Source organism: Crocodylus porosus, unplaced genomic scaffold, assembly GCF_001723895.1.
Source record: "Crocodylus porosus isolate Cpor-Errol unplaced genomic scaffold, CroPor_comp1, whole genome shotgun sequence".
Taxonomy (NCBI): Eukaryota; Metazoa; Chordata; order Crocodylia; family Crocodylidae; genus Crocodylus; species Crocodylus porosus.
Genome location: NW_017728950.1, coordinates 39226567 through 39231981, shown reverse-complemented (window position 1 = coordinate 39231981; position 5415 = coordinate 39226567). Strand labels below are relative to the sequence as shown.

The window sequence follows — 5415 nt, the reverse complement described above, 5'->3', positions numbered from 1 at the left end:
CCTATAAGGATGCTGCAGGTTTTTCTTCCCAAGGTGGAGAACCTTGCATTTTTCAGTGTTAAACACCATCAGGTTCTCATCCGCTCATTTGCTGAGCCTGTCCAAGTCAGCCTGGATCACCCTCCTGTCTTCTCATGTAGCTGCTTTGCTACAAAGTTTGGTGTTATTGGAGAACTTGGCCAGTCCACTTCTGACTTCAATGTCCACATCATTAATGAAGATATTAAACAATATGGGTCCAAGGATAGAGCCTTGGGGGAGGGGGAGTATCACCTCTCTGGACCGGCTTGTGTTGCATCTTTGGATGCATGATAAGGTATGGCTGGCCTTGCTGACTGCAGTCTGGCATTGGCAGCTCATGTTCATTTTGGAGTCAATAATGACTCCAAGATCCCTTTCCACCTCTGTGCTTTCAAGAGGGGAGCTCCCCAGCCTGTATGTATGCTGTGGATTCCTTCTCCCAAGGTGCAGCACCCTGCATTTATCTACATTGAACCCCGTCCTATTCTCATCTGCCCACTTTTGTAGTCTGTCTAAATCTAGTTGCAGCCTCCCTCTCCCTTCAAGTGTGGCCACCTCTCCCCACATCTTGGTGTCATCAGCGAACTTGGACAATGTGCTTTCAACCCCCTCATCCAACTTGCTGATGAAGATGTTAAACAGTGTGCGCCTGAGGACTGAGCCATGGGGGACCCCACTGTTTACATCTTGCGAGGCTGAGTACAACCCGTCCACCACTACTCTCTGGGTGTGCCCCATCAGCCAGTTTTTACCCTTCCAACTGTGTAGGCATCAATGCCACAGTCACTTAATTTATTAATGAGAATGGGATGAGAGATGGTGTCAAAGGCCTTCTTGAAGTCTAGAAAGACTATGTCCATGGCAACACTTTCATCCAAGGATTTATTTACTTGATCATAAAAGGCAATCAGGTGGGTCAGGTAGGACCTGCCTTTGATGAACCCATGCTGGTTGCTCCTGAGCGTGATCTCCCCTGTTGGCCACCCACAGATGTGGCCCTTGATGGTTTTCTCCAAGATCTTCCCGAGGACCTAGGTGAGGCTTACGGGCCTATAGTTACTTGGGTCCTCCTTCCTCCCTTTCTTAAAAATGAGGACCACATTAGCTAGTTTTCAATCCCCCAGCACCTGGCCAGATGTCCACGAATACTCATACAGCTGGGCCAAGGGCTCTGCGATGACCCCTGCAAACTCCCTCAACACCCTTGGGACCTGCAGATTTAAAAATGTCCAGTGCTTCCAGAAGATCCCTAACTACCTCTGTGTTGACCCAAGGCCTGTCAGAGCTATTCTTGAGATTGTCCCTACCTCTGGCAGGAGGGATGTCCTGGTCCCTGTTCAAGGAAACAGAGGCAAAGAAACTGTTAAAAATATTGGCTTTCTCACCTGGCGTAGCCCCAAGGTTACCATTTGAGTCTTGCAGGGGCCCTACATTGCCTAGTGCCCTCTTCTTACTCCCAATGTACTTGATATATTTGCCAGTTCACACACACACCACCCACCTACACATACTCACAAGTGAGTTCCTAACCTCAGTGGTATGGTGTGTTTGTGTGTGCTTGGGGTACTTGGGATACCAAGGGTGCTTGGTGACTATGGGAGGGGGAATCAAGGTTCAAAGATTTACAGAATGAGGGGAAAGAGGGACATGGATAGGGGTTAAGATGAGAGAGGGAAAAATAAGAGAATGAAAGTGTCAGGAATGAAAGTTGCCAGGGTTAGGATTAGAATCAGCAGACTGGAGGAGAAGCTGGGGCTACTTAATGTCAAATGCCGTGGGGTTACTCAAGGTCAGTGGGCCTTGGGGTTACTTAGGGTTAATGTTCCCCAGGATTACTCAGGATCACCTGATGCCAAGGTAGAAGCAAGGGGAAAAGCCCGGTGGCAAGGAGGAGACAGCCAGGAAATAGAAAGGCAGAAAGCTGGGAGATCAGGGGGCCGATAAGTGGTGGCAAGGAAGAAACAGCCAGGAAACAGAGAGGTAAAAATCTGGGAGACTAGGGCTGGAAACTGAGAGGCAGAAAGCTGGTAAATAGCCAGGAAATCTAGGAGGAGGGTCAAGAGGTCAATAAGACAAAAGCCCAACTCAGGTTTTCAAAATAACAGGTTTATTAAATGGACAACACACTACACAGTCCCACAAAGCTATTGGTTCCTACTCACACACACGCACACGCACAAGCACTCTCATAAACACCCACAGAATGGTAGCAGGAGAGAAAAAAGCTTGGTGTAGGGATTGAAGTCAAGTTGTGTAGGGACAGAGTCCAGGTCCTTTGCTTGGGGAAGGAAGGCAGTAGCTCCTAGGGTAATTATATGTGGATTTTGGGGAGTGCTGGGAGTGCAGCTGAATAAATGTTTCTTTCCTGTGTCTCTTCAAAAGCTGCTGATCATAAGACTGGATGATATATTAAAAGTAACCTCAGCAAAAGCCATTAGTCATAAGGCCAGATGATATATTAAAAGTAACTAACTTTGCTAATAGTTAAGTAAGTGGATTTTTAACAAAAGGATAGGGTGCAAAGTGCATGATGTGTTGGGTTAAAATAGGATACAGACCAATGGCTATCATTAGGGGACAATGCAGAAGTATGGCTTTGGAGATGGTGCTGAAGTCAGCAAGAAAACTAGAAAGAACAAGCAAGAAACTGCAAGTGACTGAAAGAAATGGAGGTCAAAGTCTTATGCATGCACTCTTAGCAAAGAAGTATGTAAATGAATGAAATGCATAGGCAATACCATGCTAAGGAAGCAAACAGTAAACAGAGGAGGGAGGAGAAATGGGTGGAACTGAAGCAGGGACATAGGCGGGGTAAACGTTAATAAGTATGAACCAAGGTTTCGAAATGTGGAAAGAACTATTGTTTGCGGCAGCTTCCTGGTTTCTTGGTTTTTTGGGAGCTAGTCTGAAGCTGTCTCCATTCTGAATAAAGCTGTTGTGAACAATGTGTGCTCGTGTTTGCTCCCTGCTTGCTCTGGCTAATGAGTAACAGGATCCATGAGCAATTGAATCATCATCTCCCTCATCATTGGGCGCAGCATGGAGTCGGCTAACAATAGCTACCTATCCTGGGCTGTGAGTTTGATCCTCGATGGCCAGTTGGGGTCTTCTCCAGCAGGGTGTTGTCCAGAGGGGGTCGCCAGCAGGGTCTCTGTGTGGATAGACGGTGTGACATGGTGCTAGTCCAGATGGTGAGACAAACCAGTGGTCTGTCTCACTACCCCTTTTTATAGGGATGGATCTCCTATGACCCTAGTGGGCAAGGATCAGCTCTGGTGTACTGAGCACGTGCACTCCAAGTGAGGACGTGCAGTTCCAGATGTCTGTGTTGCAATAGTGGGGTGGCTGATTTCTGTAGGGTCTTTGTCTTTTGAATGCTGGGTCTCTGATTCCTGGGTGAGTCAATAGAACGCAATAGTCTGGTCATTGAGTTGATTATTCAGTAGAGGCTTGCTACCATTGTATCTCAAGCACCCTCATTGATCCACATTCATTCAGGAACCAATTTACATGAAACTGGTTGGACATGAGTCATAGGTTACACCCGGGTAAAGGACACAAGATAGAGGCTTGACATTCAAAATGGAAACTTGACATAACTTGACATGACTTATGCTAACTTACACGCGTAGGCCTAAATCATATAGTATCAATTAAAAAAAAAACAGTAAAAATCAGTAAAACAGTAATCACACAGTAAAAATCAATATGAACATAATAATTATACAATATAAAACAGTGAATCGAAGGAGAGAGAGAAGAATAAAGAAACTTGCTACAAAAATGCTAAAGCTTATCCTATGTGATAGCTGACTTAGACTTATCTATAGGGACTAAAGAGGGAGAGAAAAAAATCATAAATAGTTGGGGAAGGGAAGAAAATGCATATAGATAGATATAAAAGGAAAAAAAAGAAGAAAAACTGTGGGGTTATGTTACATGCTCTCTAGTGTTCAACGTGTGCCATGCAGGTAGCTTAGGGCATTTTTACATGTACTACAGGATGCAGCACTAGGTGTTTCAATTAGTGAGCTGCACTAATTAAGAGTGGCCACACACCACATGTATCAGTGTCCCTGTGCTGAAAAAATTGTGGTGGGGCACATTGAACAAAAGGTCATCTAAAGTTTTTCACTTCAAAATGCCTCACTACCATTTTTTCGGCATGGAGATGTGCGGAGACAGTGATACAGGTGACGGAAGATTGCTGGAGTGAATCAATCTCTATGCTCCAGATTAATTGAGTCTGCTCTGATGCACTGGATGTCTAGTGTGTTGGAGCAGGCTTTGCACATGCGTATTGGAGCCCTTAATGCCCAGGTCTATGGCATTGCTGAAATCCAGAAGTAATTAAGGTAAGTTAACCAGAACAAGTCATCATGTGACATGATGGCTTACAGTTCTCCTTACTAGCCCATAGATGTTTCTCTCACTTGCATATGGAGCTGTAATATGGGAAGTCCTGCAGTCAAATACCTGGGGTGCTTTGCAACCCATTAAGATCTGAATGAATGTTAGATGGGTCACAGTTGAGCTCTCAGTGTACTGAAGGGCACTCAACTGGCACTAGACAGACAGTATGTTTGTGTATAACCTAATCATAAACTATATAACTTGGTAATTTCTGGAAAAGGGGATATTTTCTAACTGTATGTACACTCCAAATAAAATTTAAGAAAAAAAAAAAAGCAAACATAAGTTGTATGTCATCTAAAATTAATTTTGCAAAGGTACAATTAATTTATTGTGTATATGAAATATATATTTCAATTGAATATTTGCCAAGTAAATTGAAAAACTAAATTAATACAAATATTGCTCAAAATACCATATGAGTTTGGAAAAAAAAACATGAGCTGGGTTTAGAAGGAGCTAAGATGAAGAAGCTAGTTCATACAAACATTGGATTACACTTGAACAATAAAAGCAAATAGGGATATTCCTAGAGATTAAGAGGGAAACTGTTGCTGGCACAAGGTGCCCGAGGGAGGCAACAATTGGGTTCGTCCATACTTCACTGGGGAGCCTTGGGCTGTCAGCAGCCCCCTTTGTTTCCATAGGCCAGCATGGGCATGCAGTACTCCAAAAGCATACTGAGAGTCAGTATAGATGTTGACCCGTTTCCCTTTTTGACAGTTCTAGCGCCTGGGTCAGGGCCACCAGTTCAGCAAGTTGAGCAGATGTTCCGGTGGGCAAACCCTTGGCCTCAACAACATCATAAAGGGTCACAACAGCATAACCTGCCCTCCTTTGCCCTTCTACAACATCTGATACCTTCTACTGCCATCAGTATACCACTCACAATCAGCATTCAGAAGTGGCTGATCCTGTAGGTCTGCACGGCTGGGGTACTGTGCATCTATGATGTCTAAACAATCATGCTCTTGTTCTTCC

At 44.4% G+C, this 5415-nt stretch overlaps 1 long non-coding RNA gene across 1 annotated transcript in view; it reads right to left on the bottom strand.

The window, feature by feature from the left end:
• The window catches only part of LOC109323337, a 6282-nt gene extending 3984 nt beyond the window's left edge, over positions 1-2298 (bottom strand). The window contains exon 1 of the long non-coding RNA XR_002104624.1: positions 2216-2298. This is a non-coding gene — a long non-coding RNA (uncharacterized LOC109323337). The remainder of the gene's footprint in view (positions 1-2215) is intronic.
• Between the last annotated feature and the right edge of the window lie 3117 nt (positions 2299-5415).